We start from the raw sequence: 18817 nt of genomic DNA on the forward strand, positions 1-18817 counted from the left end.
AAATAACGGGGAAAAAATCTTTTTTATTAGTTAGTACTTAGCAAAATGTAAATTAGCAAAATGTAAATTTAATTTTAAGCTATTAATTGAGTAATTTCAGTGTATCGTCATTTCAGTGATAAAAATCCAATGTTGATGTTAATGTGGGCAAAAAATTATTTTCAAAATATGCTAGTGAGAATATAAAGTGGTATCATTTTCTGGAAAATAATCTGGCAAAGCAGTTCAAATTTAAAAGCCATAGCTCCTAAACTTTTACATTTTTGTATATTTTATGCAATTATATACAATAGTCATACATCCTATATAAAATGACACTATATAAAAACACAGTTGCACACACGTATAAGTACAAAAACATGAACATGAAGTCATCGATTATATAATTGTTTATAGAATTAAAGTTAAAAAACAAGTACTCTGAGGAAAGCAATGTGTCTGAATAATTACAAAACAAGAAAAATATTCTTGATAAAACAATATAAAACAAATTGCTGACTATCAGAACTAATTGAAAATATAAAATATAATTTTTAGGAATATAATGGGAAATAATTAAAATTAAACATTCTTACGTACAAAGGTTAAAAGATATCATGAAAAATTGAAAGATATATTTTGACTAGGTAATGACTTATGACTAACGTGTTCTTGGATTTGGGGAGAGGAAAGCATTTTAATGTTAATTTAAAGTTAAGGTTTCAAAATGTTTATTTCTAGTCACGTTCCTTAAATTACAGACAGTATGAAAGAGAACATTACTTTTTATAAGAGGCAATCAGATTATATACACACACACACACACACACACACACACACAGTTATGGGAATTTTAGTGATAGTAGTGTATGATATAATCACATAATACTAGTAATATTAATTTAAAAAAAGGAATGTAGGCTTTTTGCTGTAGAATGCCCATCTCTGAAAAAGTCAGGCACACCAGTATGCCAGAGAAATTTTTCTATGTCACAGAAAAATTTAACAAGACAGAATTAAATAGGCAATAAATACTTTATTCAAGATTATTAAAATAAGAATCAAAATGTGCTGGCTGGAAAATTATTGCTTGGCTATGACCATGGGAACACAGGCTGTCAACCATAGGAACATAACATTCTTAACAATAAGCTTTCTGCTTCTGTACCCCTGCTTACGCACCTGACCTGTGAATTGACAGGTAGTGAATAGATGATAGACCTTTGTGTTTAGACAGAATGAAGAATGGGATTTGGGGCTTAAAAATCCTGTACCTCTACATTTCGGGGATGCTTAATTTGGGGTCTGTGTATCCCTGGCAGACCCGGCTGGCTGAATTAAGTGTGTTTCCTATAACTCACTGAGTTCTGGCGGTCCGTGTGTCTTTCGGGGGCTGGCGGCTACAACAAAAACTATTATAAACTACTAATTCTGAACATCTGCTTTTCTTATCATCCTACTATGACCCTCTTCCCCTCTTAATCCCAAGGCACCTCATCTCAGCCTTAGCTCAGAATATCATCCATATCTCATTTGAACTTTCTGTTGTGGAATCTCTCATCTATGTAGGGTCTCTGACTCTCATGTTTCACAGTTTCCATAAGTACTTATGTTATTAAATTTAAATTTGATTATTCTCTCTTGTTAATGTCTCATGTAGATTTAATTATTAGACCAGCCTATAAAACCTAGGAAGGTAGAGAAGTTTCCTCTCCTCCTACATGACCAATAGGCGGGGTGGGGGGCGGGAGGTGGTTAAAAGTTAAAATAATTCCTCATGACTTTGTTCCTCTTAGCAACCTCTTTGTAACAGTATAGACATGAGTGCTCTCATAGGGTTAAGAGGCAAAAGGTCTCATTGCTAAGAGGGAATAAAAAATTATAATAAAAATAAATGTAACAAAATTTTACCTAGTTTATTATCTTAGAAGGATAACAGGTTCCTCATTATTGTATATGATCTATATTGTAATGTTTAGTCATTTTTGAGGTTATAGTAGCTACACCTGATACACAACCAGAAATGACATAGTTTGGGCTTTTCATTTATATGTGTGTATGTGTGTGTGTGTGTGTGTATACATATGCTGTTAACTATAAAATCATAACCATTTATTTCTTCTTCCCACTACTCAGCATAGGCACTGAGAAATGCATGATTTTGCTTTTCTATTGTATTTATTAAGCTTTACTTTTTTAGGAGATGCTTCCCCAAAAATGGCTTAATTATTCATTACAGGTGCCAGCATAAGAAACATCGAAACCTGTAGGGAATTTTTATGAGTTTACTTGAGCCAAATTGATGGCATGTTGGGGATCAAATTCTCTGGAGAATGACAGTTTTGTGGTTTCTCTCATACCTTTGGAATTAAGGAGGCGACATATAGAAAATTACATAAATGTGGGAGAAAGCAAGGTACAGGACAGTTAACAAAATTATATACTTTTTTGAGGGTGGTTACACCTTCAAGAGGTCTGGAAAAGAGGATTTCTTCTGGCATTTCAAAGGTATTTTAACCTAGATGCAGAACAATGAACAAGGCTTGCTTTAAACTTTTTCTAAAGAATTTATAGATCTGGCACATAACTACCTACCGTGGCCTGCCCAGTTATTAATTTATGATCAGATTATCCTGCGAAGTTACCTTTGGTCACTGAAGTTATACATACCCTCTTTTTTGTCTACACAGGAACTTACAGAATGCTTCATCGACTCTCAGTTCAAAATCTCCTTGTACTTTCTACCAATCCCATTGTTGATTAGGATTGATTTCTCAATGCTAATTAAGACTACCCGTACACTCCTACCACTGAGAGACTTTCCTTAAGCCAAGCTTGTGATTCTCAATAGTCAGACCTTGCTTTCCTCCCTTTCCTCCCAGACACTACCACATCTCCCCAGAGGTGATATTCTCCCTTAATAAGTAATAAACTCAGCTTTTGTTTTATCGACAGGTTAAATTGCTGATATTTGGGGAAGGCAGTATTTGACAACAATGTGGCTATTTGGAATAAAACAGACACTGTAGGATATTTATCAGAGGAAAAAAAAAAGCATTATCTGAGATCGGAGGGAATAAAGGGGAATCTGAATCTTTTTCCTAAACCAGAAGATAGATTTCACTGACTTTACAACATAACTGATTATAAAATAATTAACATAAGTAGCAACCACAAAGAATAGTTTTAGAGCATATATTAAGTCCTCAAAATATTGTAATTTCTGTTAGTTTTGTTCTATTTAGCTCCAGATTTTATTACCAAGAACAAATATGTTGATTAACTTAGATAAGTTGTACTCTTTGTTTAAAATGAATAAGTAATTGGTACAGAATCCTGAAACACAGGAGAGCTCCTATGAAAATTTAATTTCTCTTTCTAATTTAGTAGTTTTTAAATCTCATGAAGCCTATAAGGTATTTTGTTTTCCAAAATATTAAGCATTAGTTATACCAGACAGTTGTATTTTATCAGGTGTTGTGGTGCGATTAAATTTGAGACCCACGAAGCCAATTGAGATTATGATCCTTTATTAGCCAGCCCTATTAGCCAGCCCATGACTGACTCTCAGCCCCGAGCCACTAGAAGGAATAGCTTAAAAAGCTCCAAAACCCCCTCTAGCAAGCAAGCAGGTTTACAGAAGCAGAAGCTGTCCATTAACATATCTTTATGCAGGACAACTACACCCTTAACATTAGTATATCTTTGTATAGAATATCTCCTAGAACTACACCCTGTTTAACATTAAACAATGGAAGCAGATGTTGGCCATTTGAAAATTTTCCACCCTTAACATTCCCCACTGGTTTTCTAGGGGAATTCATGGAGCGGTGGGCAGTGAGTTTTGAAAACTATGAGTTTCACTGCCTGCACCCTTCTTTTACATATGTAGTTACAATAATGTCCTATAATAGAGGAAAGCAGAGTAGTCAACCACGGGACCAGTTAAACATGCTCTCACACCATGATCTTGTCCTCCAGTGTTGCTCCTTCCCGTCGCTGAGCCTTTTCTCTGACCAAAGCTAAGCTATTTCTAATAATGTCTGAATGGTTAACATAGAAACAGCAGGTTTTTACCTAAAACTATACAATTATCTATATTTTATGAACACATCAATCTTACATGTATGAATCAATACACAAGATATTTAGCCAATTTTACAGATTTTTGAAACTAAGCTGTACAAATTCTGAAACCATGGTTAATGCAGTAAATGAAACAAACAAAAACTCTATTTAAGTATTTACATTCAGAAAAGACATTTAAAACCAGGAAGGGTCCCCCCTCAGTGAGGCTCCGATGAGGCAGGTTGCGGCTGGGCAAGAGACCGAGCTGGGACTCTGGCCACGGAGACCAACTGGTGAGCCCTTTGCCGCACTAGGTGGAGAGCCTGCAAGGACCCAAGAAGGGATAAGTTACAGACCTCTGCGAGCCCATCCTCCCTAGTTTGGGGAGAAGTGGAGGAGATCCTCTAAACATGATTTCACCAAGCGTGATCCCCCTACAGTAGGGGGTGCACTGTGCCCTCAACAGAGGGAGGGAAGGAAAGGAGGCTCACCCAGTTCTCGCCAGTTTCTAATTTGAACTTAGTCAAAGTTCTCTTTAAGGTCCTATTTATCTTTTCTATCTGTCCTGAGCTCTGAGGCCTGTAAATGTAATGTAACTTTCTAATTAATTTCTAGAACTCCGGCTAAAGATTGACTGGTCTGGGCGATGAACGCCGGGTCATTGTCAGACCCCAATGTTATGGCCAGGCTAAATCGAGGCCCTATTTCTGAGACTAACCTTTGCTACTACCTGAGTGGTCTCCTGCTTGGTGGGGAAGGCTTCAGTCCATCCTGAAAAAGTGTCAATGAACACAAACAATATATGGAGTACATTTATGAAAGCCAAGGCAATAAGAAGGTAACAGTGCATTTTGAACAGTCCGGACAGACACAATACAGACAGACAAGAACAGTAACAGACTAAGGTAGACCAGTCCAGACAGACAGACACAATACAGACAGACAAAACAGACTACAAGTAACACAAAATGCTAGCGTGTCAGGCAGGTACTGGGTCAGGATCTGACGTCTCAGACCTGACCCTACTAGGGAAGTTGTGCCGCGTCCAGCCTTCCACTAGTTCTTAGGGCCCACAGACAGGAACAGGTCTAAGCCGAAACTTAGACGTACCCTAGAGCTCACAGACAGACAAATACTCAGAAACCTGAATACCTGTAATACCAGAAGTCAAGTCTGACGTCTCAGACCTTGACCAAACTAGGGAAGTATTGCTGCATCCAGGCTTCCACGAGTTCCCCGACCGATACCCAGGAACCTGGATACCTGCCTGTAGTGCAGTGTGATTCACCGGTAAAGCTGCTCCAGATGGCTCGTGCCCAATTGTTACAGAATTGTACCTTTTGTCCGCCTGCCGTCCTGGGCGAGTCTGCCTGGGGTCTGGGGCTGAGGAACGTTTCTCAGCAGCCGTCCCCTAGACGGGGCACGTCCTCACCCAAGGAGGCCGGGGTCGTGGATCTTAGGAGATGCTCCCCTTTTCTTTTAGGGGAGAATCTCGCTGAGGCCTTCAAATGTTGCGGTGTGGTTAAATTTGAGACCCACGAAGCCAATTGAGATTAATTATGAGCCATTATTAGCCGGACTGCGACTGACTCTCCCCACAAGAGAATCAGCCCCGAGCCTCTAGAAGAAATAGCTTAAAAAGCCCCAAAACCCCCTCTAGCAAGCAAGTAGGTTTACAGAGGCAGAAGGTGTCCATTAACATATCTTTACACAGGACAACTACACCCTTAACATTAGCATATCTTTGTACAGAATATCTCCTAGAACTACACCCTGTTTAAGGTTAAACAATGGAAGCAGAAGTTGGCCATTTGAAAATTTTCCACCCTTAACAGTGTTTAATCACAAAGCTTTTATTTTTTTAAAAAAGGATCACCATGGGTGCATAATTTTAAATGACTGGCCAACGAGTTACAATGTAAATAACTCTTTACACTCAAAAAGTTTTCTGATTAATTTATTTCTTGTTTTGATTAGATCTGTCTATTTATAGATATAGACGCATACAAAACAAACATGCTACTTCCAGGAGTGCCTTTATAACGGAGGAAACAGTGAGCAAATTCACAAATGGTATTCTCAGAAATATAGTAGGAGGTTTTGGGGTCAGAAGCAGGAACCTTACTTTTATCACTGGTAATTAGTAAGCATTGTGTATTGAGGGTACCCAGTTAATGCCTTTTTGTTCTCTAGAAATTATAGCTTAGAAAGAATGCTGGCACTTTTGGTTTGCTAATCTGCATGGCTTTGTGCGTGCCAGTCTTTCAGCCACAATCAAATAATCATTTCCTCTTGTTTGTCTTCTTCATTCACTTCCTGCCTCCCCTTTGGATTTCACTATCAAATGTCCCTTGCTTTTGACCAGAGACTCTTAAACAAAAGCCCTATACTTCCTGATACCATTATTTTTTTTTTGTAAAAAGGAGTCCTCAGGCATATACTAACGTAAATAGTTTCTTTTTCTTGGTCAAAGACGAGTGTTCGGCTTATTGTACCAGTATTTTTATATACTATATAGCAGACTTTATTTCAATATATATCATGAAGGAATTAGGAAAACGGGAGTTGTGAATGGAAAATTGCATTATGAATCATATTCTTTTGACATCTTATTAAATCTGAAATCTTCATTTGTTTTTAGCTTTTTTATTTGTTTCAGAGCAATCTATAAAGTACAAAGACATATATCTCTTTATTTCTCTATTATCTATCTATCTATCTACCTACCTACCAACCTACCTACCTACTTACCTACCTATCATCTATCATCAACATCTATCCATTTTAAAATTATCAAATTTATTAAGGCTTTTTCTTAGTAGCAAGTGTTTTATTCTACAAATAGCCACCTCTTACAAGTCATAGTACCTCTCAAAACAACAATCTAAAAGGCAGAGAGGGGTGCATTTTAAAGTGATGTGTAGGAGGTATTAGAATAAATCCTGTTATACATGAACAGAATTTTGGCATGTAACTCCCTCGCAGTTCCTTAACAACGTAGCCTTTCATATAAAAATATCTGCATGGAAGCTAACAAACCAGAACAAACTTTTTTGCCTTTTTAGGCACTATTTTGTCTACACAACTCAAATTAACTTTTTGAGTTACTCCCCCCAAAATATTTAATAGTTCCAATATTGTGTGTATGTGTTAACAGATTCAAAGTATTTTACCCCAAAATATGCCACTTTGCATATCGATCATTTTGAACTGAAGACAGTTGAGAAACAACAAATGCAGAAGGGACTCCTGGACCTCCCCCTTCCTACCTAGAAGGAGGTCATAACTTTTTCCATGAGAAAGGTGCTCTTCCTGCACTAATAAGGAAAGAACATTCTTATCACCAGAGACTGAGAGGCAATGCTGAAATTGATCTGTACAAACAAACCTACTAAAATAACCCTTATCTTCTATTAGTTTCCCCAATATATTTCTAAGTCTCCCACAATTTATCACCCTCTGGAAGATTACCCCTTTTCCTTTTGTCACTTTTTCACAATTTTATCATTCTTGGTACCAACTGCTTCTTTATGTTTGCATTGTTCCTCAAAAAGCTCTTGTATGCATGTGAAAATATTAAAAAGACCTGCATCATTTTCTCCTGTTAATTCGTCTTTTGTGGGTTAAATTCATAGACTCCAAATACATAGCCTAAAAGAGATAGAGCAAAAAAATTTCCCCATACAGTTATGGTGACAAAATGGGATGTCATTGGCTGGAACATCGTATTCCCTTTGGAGGTTACAGCTGAGATTTTGGGGATTTCCGAAAATACCAGCAAAAGGTAAGTGACCTTTGTGCATTTTGTCTGTGTACTCTTCGTTTTAATTGATCCTTTCCTTCCCGGAGATGGGCAATGTTTTTCTTTGTCTCTATTTTTTGTGCCATTTTTCATAAGGAGGAAAGAACCATAGGGTAGAATGCAGGCATGGCTCTTATAAGTCTGTTGTTTCAGATGGCCTCACAGACTGGTGAGTTGATAGCTCTCACTGGACTGAAGTCTATTTGGACAAACTTTGTAACGGATCATCAATTAAAAAAAAAAGCTAGAAGAGATTCTCCTTTTACCTTGTTTTGTGTCCTGAGAACTTGGCTTGTAACCTGGTTTCCGCCAGACAGGGGGCACGGGTTGTTGGGCCTGCATCAGATAGCTAGCCATCACACTAGGAACCTGGGATGCAATGTGCAGTAGCAGAATTTTCTTTGTCTGACCATGCCAGCTTTAGGGGAACTTGTTTTAATAAGGAATCTCAACACATAAGGGACCTTTGTCATCTCTTAGTGCTTCATTGGTGTTAGGAAAGTCTCATATCAGCTGCCCTGTATCACAGATTATCAAGTCTGTGATTGGAGGCATTTTACTTTTGTGTGAGACTGGAAACACAAGTCCCCATAATCACCATTCTTAGGGTTAGGTAGTTAGGCATGAGTGACAGAAGCCAAGGCCCAGCTCTGTAACCATAGAAAGTTCCCTTGAAGACCTTCCTTAAGGACCTCTCAGAAATACTTCCCTTTTAGGGTTATAAATTACCCTAAATCCTAGAGCACAAAGGCCATAAAAGCTGCTGGCTAAACCAGCTACAACAAACACATGCACAGAAAGGACTGCCCCTAACTTCAGCCTCATTATACCACCATTATAATCTCATAACTATGCCTGGAAGTTCATGAATCTAATTATAACAGACTGCATTCTGGGTAAGCACCTGCTCATTAGGCAGTTATATAGTAGCCAGGTGTCAATCAAGGTGACCTCACTCGCCAATCACCTAGGAATGTCTTTAGGACCACCTATCACGGCCGAAATGTAAACAGATTTTCTCATCTCTGCATTGTTACAGCACTTCTGGCTGGAAACCTGCCCCTCCCTTTGAGACATGCTATCTTATCTCTTTAACTCCTGAATTCCACAGGGCTGCAGCCTTCCCAAGTGTGGCCCATCTCCTTCTAAAATGTACTTTCAATAAATCTTACCTTTTCTCAATCTCCCCGACCTGTAATTCTTTACTGCATTGGTGGGGAAGAACCGAGGAGCAACACACAATGCCACCGTCCTCCTCCCCCATGCCACTGGGCGACAGTGGATTTCACATCACCCCAGTGGTGACATTACCACTGGTGACCAGGAGGTATCTTTGTGAGTGACTTTTTGAATCATGGGTACATAGGTTACTATGTAAATGCTGGTGGTCAGTATATAACCATGGCCTACACCCTGGGGCCATGCAACAGGGATTATTTTGTTTTTCCTTCTTTCTGGGTATCTATGATCATACCTCATTAGCTCCAGGCCTTTCTATGCATCGCCGTTTGAGGATATATCCTAGGTCTTTACCACAAAGAATTCATGTTCTTTGGTCAGCAGCAGATCTTTTAAATTACAGAGCTCTTTACCCCAACTTTTGAAATATCCTACCAAATTTAGAGAAGAGTTAGAGATTAGTGGCCATTCACGATCCCATTCATAAGGATCTCGACTGACTGGTAAGGCGTGTTTTTCCCAGCCATGATTATACCCTAGTTATAAGACAAGCCACACAGATCACCTGGAGAAACCTTCTTCCCTAACAGAGGAAAAGGTGATCAGAACTTCTCCTAGGCTCTCCTTCAAACGACCAGAAAATGGATCAGCTGGAAGCCAGTATTTAAAGCCTGGTAGAAGGAAGAGTAGATGACTTTTCCCCAAAGTAAATGGGTCTAAGTTTAAATTATGCACTCGGAAAGAAGAGAAACATTTCATGGTCTTCGTGGGACACTCTATACAAACTTTTCAAAGGCACACTGCATTAAACTTCAAAACCCCAGAATATAGAAATCTTTTTATTTCCACCTTAGTAAGAAATCTTCTCCCTTATAGAAAAAGACAAATCCAAAATGGTGCGGCTGGCTGTGCAGGGCAGTCTCTCAGTGTTATTACTGACGGTGCTTTCTAATTCTTTGAAAATAGCTTGTAGGGAAGCAGGAGAAAAAAAGAAATTAAAAGTACCAGTTCTTGCTTTGCAAATTGAGTCTTTAAAAAAACAAAAGTATGACTTTAAGGGTTACTCAACAAACATCCACTTGTTTTTCTTGCCCACCACAGGGCCTCCCCTACCCATCTGGAGATATTCGCGGGTATTATAAAAAGGCCAGGACATTGTTCTGCACTCAAAAGAAAGTTTAAATTCAATCTTCCCAGTTCCCATTCCCTTCAAAGCATCTATTTTCCTTTCTGTGGGGGCAATTCCCCATTAACCCCATGACCCATCATTAACTTAAAATATAGTTTTAGTAACTGTACTTCTTAAATGACACTAGTGCAACTTTCTTTACCATTGGCTTAGAGAATTTATCTCTGCTTTCACCTCTAATTCTGTTCCATTTCTCAGAGTCACTGGGCAACCTATTTTATTGTCCATATCTCAGGCCACCCTCTTATTCTTTGGTCCTCTCACCACCCTTACCATACCTTTCTAGTTTCTGACTCTTCATTAGCAAACCTTTTAAGTAGACACTTGTTATGTAAATATAATGTCACCATATTATGTAATGAGAAAAGTATTTTCATTTCCCTCTCCTCAGACCAAATCTCAAACTTTCTACTTTCCCTAATGGAGACCTATCACGATTTAAAATCCTCTGAAGAGGATGCAACCTTAAAAGATGTCCTAGTTAGTCTCTGGGCCTCGCAATTGAGGTTGGATCGCTACTGAGTGCAGAGCCCATGCATATTTTCTTTGAAAGGAATAAACCTGTTTTATAAGTAGAACAATACACTCACTCTCAAGAAGCAGAACAAGGGATCAATGCTAACATTGAGCCAAGTGTTATTTTTACTTCCTCACTCTGCAATATCTGAATCTTGTTGGTTAAGAAAGAAGAGAAATTCGATTCAGATGGGAATTGAATCTGAATGATTTGTACAAGATCTAAGAGCCATAAACACTTTTGTAATTCCTCATCAGACTATAGTCCCTAATCCAACTATTCTCATCTCAATTACTGCTGACATAGCCTGATTTACAGTAATCGACTCCTGCTCAGCTTTCTAATTTTATTACAACACACTCACAATTACTCTTTCATTTACCTTCAGAGGAAGACAATTAACATGGACTGCATACCTCAGGGATATTGAGTCCCCTCCAATATTTTCCCAAGTCCTTAAAGCTGACTTAGACTCTGTAATCTTTACCCAAGGCTCCATTTTTTTTTTCCAGTATGTTGATGATCTCTTATTTTATAGCCAAACTAAGCAGGATGTTCTTATAGATTCACACATTCTCCTAAAGGCACTAGCTGAACAAGGCCATAAAGTCTCTAAATATATAAAGTTAAAGGGGTATAGACGACTGTTTCCTACTTAGTAGATGAGATATCTCAGATTGTTATATCCCGACTCGCATCTCCATGAACCATCAAGAAGCCGACACCAATGCAAGAGCAAGAGGGAGTTTATTTCAGACTTGAGTCTGGTCCGCACTCCACACACCAACGCAGCAGTGAATAGGAGGCGGCCCAGAACCTGAGGCTTCAGGGGTATTTGAAGGAAAAAAATGCAAGCACGGGGAGCAATGCCTTGGCGTTAGAGGATTGGTACAACAAGCTTGACCTTTAGCGGGATTGGCTGGGCGATGGCACCAAGGAGCAAGGCGGAGAATTTGGAGAGTTACTTTCCATAGTTGGTCTGATTGGCTGTGCCTAGGGTGGGGTGATCATCTCGCTATCTGCGGGTATTCCGGGAACTGGCCTGTGCCGAAGATGGGGTCTTATGCCTAAAATGGAGTCACCTAGGTTGGTCAAGATCACTCAAGACTCATATCAAAATGTCTTGAGTCTATTTTGTTCATCCCTCTGCTGGGGATGGGGGGGGGGAAGGGAGTGATACATAAATTTCTGGGGGAAGCAGCTACTGTTGCCAACAAATCCCTAATTTCACTGTCCTTGCTAAACCTCTATGTGCCCTGCCACCCCCAGATGCTAACTCAGAGCTCATTCCCTGGCCCTCAGAATTGGCAATGACCCCCTTTAAAGGCTTAAAATTAGCACTTTTAATACCCTTTGCTCTTGGCTTACTCAATTTCAACAAAAATTTTCACTTATGTTGCCATGAAAATAATGGAACTGCTGCCAGCATTAGGGCTATCTTTCATTCTTAGCTATGTCCTGTAGCATATTTCTCATGTCAGTTAAACACTGTGGCATCAGACATGCCATCATGCCTGTATGTTCTAGCCACAGCTGCCACTCGAACAGACAAAGCCACTGCTTTTCTATGAGGCTCCCATTCACCTCTATGTTCCTCATGCCATTTCCTTTCTCTTACAAGTTCGTAAGACACAGCTCCTTCTCTACATGGAGGCAGACCACCTATGAACAAGCCCTGTTAACCAGTCCCCCTGTCATCTTATATTAACATTTTAAATCTAGCTAGTCTACTACCCTTCCCTGGTGATGGAGAGGACCACTCCATTCCACACGATTGCCTTGCAACTGTAAAAATGGTTTCAAAGCCAGAAAAATCTTTTTTTTAATTATTTATTATTATTTATGCTTACAGTACCTAGTCTTCCTAGGTGTCTCCCATCCAAGTACTAACCAGGCCCAACCCTACTTAGCTTCCAAGATCAGATGTCAGGTTGGTTCAGGGCGGCATGGCAGTAGACCATGAACTATGGATCCACTGAAGCATGAACCCAGGACCTTCTAAGTGTAAAGCAGATGTGCTAAAAGATACACTATGAAACCACATCCCTTTAAATTTTTTTTTTTTTTATAAGAGTTTATTTGAGCCAAACTGATGACTTGCCATGAAGGAAGATCTCAAATGCTCTTGAAGATTTCTTAAAAATCGACTTAGAAAACTAAATTTTGTGATGGCTTTTTTTTTTTTTAAAGGAAATCCCCAGGAAAACATAACTGGTAATAACATAGTTTTCCTACGCAAAACGTTTGATGCATACTCTTTACTCACTGTAAAATCAGCCCAAGCTATTGAACCCATAGCTCTTACTAGAGGTTGCACATTGGCAAAAAGGAAAACTGCCACTATTTACCCTAACTCCAGATATACATTTGGAGTCTGCCATGCTATTGGTACAATCTGTAAATCCTGTAGATTTTTAACTACTGTTGCTGATGCTACTATTGCCAATGGGCATGTAATTGTTACTCTATTATATGTTATTCATTTCCCTACCTTACTACTGTTCATTGTCCAGCTCATACTGAGGAGACTGGTATTATATCTCTAGAGGACGATAGGGCTGACAAGACTGCTAAATACAAAACCAAAAATGGGCCCACCTATCCTTTCTCTGCCCAACTTATAAACTTGCACGACTAATATCCCTGAACATATCATCTCCAAATATGCCACTTTGGTATATTGAAAGTTTTGAGCTGTGGATACTTGAGAAATGACAGATGCAGGAAGGACTGTCAAACCTCCCCCTTTCTATGTAAAAGTAGGTCATAAAATTTCCCATGAGAAAGATGCTTTTCCTGCACCAGGAAGAAAAGTCTTATTAACAGAGACTAGAAGTTGATGCTGAAACGAATCTGTACAAACAAATCTACTAAAATAGTCCTTATCTTCCATTAGTTTCTCCCATATATGTCCACATCACTTTCTCATAATTTGTCACCCCTATAAGCTTAACCCCCTTTTCCTCTGTATTGTCACTTCTTCACAAACTTATCATTCTTCTATAAGCACTCAGTCCTAGGTGCTTCTTTGGACCTTAATTTTTCCTGTGAATGCTTTTGCATGTATACAAATATATTAAATAAAATTTGTATGCTTTTCTCCTGTTAATTTCTTTTGTCAGTGCAATCCATGGATACTAGCCACAGAATCTAAAAAGGTGAAAGAAAGTTCTTTTTCATCCCCTCCATATGCTTATATACCATATTTTATCCAAAACAAAATGAAAGTTAGATTTTTTTAAAGTGCAAATACATATTATCTTTATTTCACATAAAAATATTTCCTTGATATTTTCTTGTATTGTAGCCTGTCTTGAAATATTTTCTCAAGTAAATAAATAAATAAATAAATAAATAAATAAATAAATAAATAAGGATGTACAACATTTCATATATTTTAGACCAAGAGAAAACATTTTTCTTTCTTTTGAAATGTCTTCGTGCGATTAAGATATTTAACAATGATGTTAATAACGTCAATCTTTGGAATGTGATAAGAGTCACAGAAAAAAACACATTTGGTAGTATTTGCCAAAAATATTTTAGTTTTTAACAATAAGAGAGATTAGAGTAGACCTTTGTAGGTTGCTCACAAGCTATGGTGTATGTTTCCAAGGCAGCAGGTTTCAGCACTAGAAAAGAATGATCTTGATTAAATGATAATATTCTGTAATATTGTTAATGTGAAGGAATAATCCAGCTGGTATTAACAGTAAATTAATGAGATATTTGCCAGATAAGTAATAGGAGAAAATATCCCTAATGGCACTACAACTAATGGTAGAGTCATATGTAACTAACGATTAATCCAGATATAGACCTATAAGTATGAGCAATATTTAAATCAAAACTAGCTTCACTATGGATCAAATGACTGCAGTTAAAAATTTTAAAAGTTAATATTCAAAATGAAAGAAAAATTTCAAATGATTTGTGTGGTAAGGTGAAAAATGATATCTACATCAAATCACTAGAATCTATGAATGTTACCTTATTTGAAAAAAGGCTATTTGAAGATGTAATTAAAGATCTTGAGATAAAATCACTCAGGATTATCAGAGTGTGTCCTGAATCCAATGATAAGTGTCCTTATAAGAGACATTAAAAGAACAGATACACAGAGGAGAAAGGCGATATGAAAATGGAAGCAGAGATTGGGGTCGTGTGGCCACAGCCAAGGAAAGAAATACTGACAGCCACCAGAAACTGGCAAGGTAGAGAAGTCTTCTCTAGATCCTCCTGAGTTAAGTACAGTTCTGCTGACACCCTGATTTCAGACTTCTGGCTTCCAGAATGTTGTAACAATAAATTTCTGTTGTTTTAAGTAACCCAGTTGTAGTTGCTTGTTATAGCAGCCCTAAAAAAACTAATACAATCAGAGAAGCTGACTTAGAATCATAAGGATAACTAAAATCCCTTTAAAAGTATTCCATAGATATTTTTGGCATGGTTTTTAGTCTTATGGGGCTTTCCATCCTAAAATTTCTTGATGTTTATTAGCTAGAAATTATATAGTCTTATTTATTCTTATTGGTTAATATGACGATGAACAAATGTTATCCATAATTTATAAATCAATGGTTCTCACTACACAAAAGTAGTAGTATTACTTTTGTTCTCTCTGTTATGCTTGACATCTTCGATAGGAAGTAAAGCTTAGGCAGGCTTTCTACGGATAGAAGAGGCGTTCACCTTGTGTTGAATAGGGGTTCCCAAAAGTAGGCAATGAGAAAAGAGGAAGTGTTTACTGGGTTATAAAATGTCTCTTACACAAATATTGGTCCGACACATATTAGAGGTGCTGGTCCTGAACTCCTCAACCTCAACCAGGAGCAGCAATGTATTGCATTATATATTCTGTATTCCTTTTCTCTCTCTCTCTCTCTCTCTCTCTGTGTATATATATATATATATATATATATATATATATATATATATATATATTTATTTATTTATGTTTGTTTGTTTATGTTTATGTTTATACATGTTTATAAATATGTTTATATATAAATAAACAAACATAAATTTTTTTTCCCATCAGAAAGAGACGGACGGGTAGGGGGATGGTATGAAAAAAAAAATTTTTCAAAAGGAGGATTGCTGAAATTGTTTTTCAATTTTTCAGAACATTATAAATTAAATGAAATAAGTTTAAGCCAAGCATTTTCTATCCCCCGCCTCTGCTCCCCAAGCCAGAGATTTTCAACCTTGGTCCCATTGTCATAGACCAGATATCATGTCAATTTGAATGGAGCAGTCCTTTGTATGGGGCCTGCCTCCTCACTGTAGCAAGTTCAGCAGAATTCCTGTCCTCTGCCCATTAGACGTCAGCAGCATCTCTCCCTCCAATTGTGATCATCAAAAATGTTTCCTGACATTGCCAACTGTTCCCTGGAGGGATACTCCCAGGAAAGAACAATTGGTTTAAGCATATTGTTTTCATGTCCATTAATATTCCTGTGTGAAATGTGTATTTTCACAATAATTGTTTAAGAGATCATTTTTATTTCACTTTTATATTGTTGTATCCTAGGTAAATAATGGTAAACAAGCCATCTCAAGTATTTGACATTGTGGGGTTTACAGTCTCATGGGGAAGACACAGAAATTAAATCACTATGAAAATAGATGTATGCCAATAATTGATGGCAGAAACAGTTTCCAACTCACAGCTGTTTCTCTCATCTTTAAAAAGAGAACTTGAATTTGTTCTGGATGGCAAAATATACAGTTAGATAATTATGCATATTCCTCATCGCCAGAAATTCACTTGTGAAATCCCTTGCATTTTATGGTAGTCATTGGATAATTTCTGTTGAATGAGGTGAAAGAGGTTGTTTGCTGGGAGTTTTATGAAAAATATTCTTGTCTCTGCCATAAAGAAAAAAAATATTTTCTGCCCAAACCTACCCCCTTTTCCCTACCTTGAAATTGCAAAAGGATGTAAGGCTGAGTTGCAAGAACCATCTTGTTACACTGAGGAATTAACCAAGAGAATCAAAGCAATGTTGACCCAGAGGCCTGACATAATTGAAATGCTAAACCAAATAATAGTAAGCACTACTATAATACAACTCCACTCTTTTTAATGTGACTTTTAACAACTATCATATTTTGTGAAGCAAAAATATTACTAATTTACAAATAGTGATATTTGTGGCGAAATCTGAGGTATAGGTAGGCATTAACTAAGGGGAAGTATTGTAGGGTACAGTGTACTTGGCAGAGAAATGATGGTACAAAAGCCCTGAGGCATAATTCTAAAGCCTGAAAGGATTTAGTGAGTAGAGTTTGAATAACAAGGGGAGAATGAAGTGGTATTGGCTGGAATGCTAGTCAGAGCTTTACAGGACATCAAACATGGAAGAATGGGACAAAAGCTGATAAAATGGTATCAGTTTGAAAGACGTTGCAATAAAGCAAGATGGCTATTCTGGTGCCTGAGCCTAGAAACTAATGGTGATTATGGAGCTCACTTTTGGTTTTAACCTGAAAAAAAATATAACTCATTTAAAAAACAAAGCCTCTTTTGGGGGGCAGTTTTATCCACCACCACATTTGTCTAAGTTCTATACTCATATGTCAGTATAAAAGAAGTTACTGAAATAGAAAATTCAAGTTTATATTGTAGTTTATTAAGGATCTTTCATTCATTCTTTCTGGTAAAGAAATCTCCCAGGCCCTGTTGGACCTTGTGGTATAGCAATATCTCTCAACTGAATATTTTCTTATTTCAGTGGATTCCTCCATTGTGTGCATCTTGACAGGAAGCAAAATTTAGCTCTATCTAATCCCTAAAAACTAACACACATGCATTAGTCTTGGGCTCTGCTGATTTTCTATTTCCATCTAAGAACTCGAAACCATCCAAGAGATACAAAGATGCAGTGAGATTTTTAAAATATGTATTGTAAAGTCTAGAAATGAAGTATCCAATAGGAAAAAATAACAATAATCATAAGATTATCAAACTGATATAGTGATACTTTCCTTGCTGCCTAAAATTTTTGTTTTATACTCATTTTCTGAACCTAGTTCCTTAAATTTCTAACAACTCTGTGAACCACCTAATATATTCTTCTAATGAATTAAGTTAGCCAGAATTTGAAATAATGCAATAAGTAATTTTGAGCTATGCTGTGTTGAAACATACTAGAGCCTAAAACAAAAGGAAAAATCGGTAATGCTAATAATGTATTTACTTAATATTTTCTTCATTATGAATTGTTAAATTAATTTTGTTTCTTTAAAATATAACATTAAAATATTATTTATCTTAATTATTTGAGTTTTTTGGTGACTCTTTAACATTTGTACCCACAGCAAGTGCTTCACTCATTTTGCCCAAGGCCCAGGAGTGTACAGGAGGTCTGAGGGTATTAAATTAACACATCGAAAATGATCTACAAAAAATTTAATGTAGTTTTAGAGACTTGAAGGTTGTTATACACAAAACATGAAAATACAAAATACCAAATATCTTTTGGCTTTGTGTATATAATTATGCCAGAGCCCACCCATCTCTTATTCTAAGTTTATTATTAATTTAATTGTATTAGAAATTAAGACCTACTCTCTAGCTAACAATTCTCTGATTTGGAGGCAATTAATCTTGTGATAATAAGAAACCTTCTAATCTCATACTATTCCTGATAGAATTTTTCTTTAAAGGTTACAAATGGTTTTCAGTTATCTGTTTAATTAAAAAACAGGCTACGGAGTGTTATTGTTAGCATAAGCTTAACATAGATTCTTATATTAGTCATTTTAGGGATATTGACTCAAATATATTTCAACATGGAAAGAAGTCTTCACAGTGCAATAGGGTAAGGCCTTGCCAGGAGACATTTAGCAAACTCTTCTAAGAGAACTCAAAGACAAACATTTTACGTGCACGCATGCGCGCACACGCACGCACGCACACACACACACACACACACACACACACTCCAGAACATTAATTTAGTAACTCAATGAGAGATATTATTGACATGGAAACTGGAATACTCAGGTTAGTCAGAAGACACTATTGCTTCCCTCTTACTAGGCATACACTACCAGACAAATATTAAAGAGAAGATTG

The sequence above is a fragment of the Rousettus aegyptiacus genome, unplaced genomic scaffold (genome assembly GCF_014176215.1).
Source record: "Rousettus aegyptiacus isolate mRouAeg1 unplaced genomic scaffold, mRouAeg1.p scaffold_m13_p_2, whole genome shotgun sequence".
Lineage (NCBI taxonomy): Eukaryota > Metazoa > Chordata > Mammalia > Chiroptera > Pteropodidae > Rousettus > Rousettus aegyptiacus.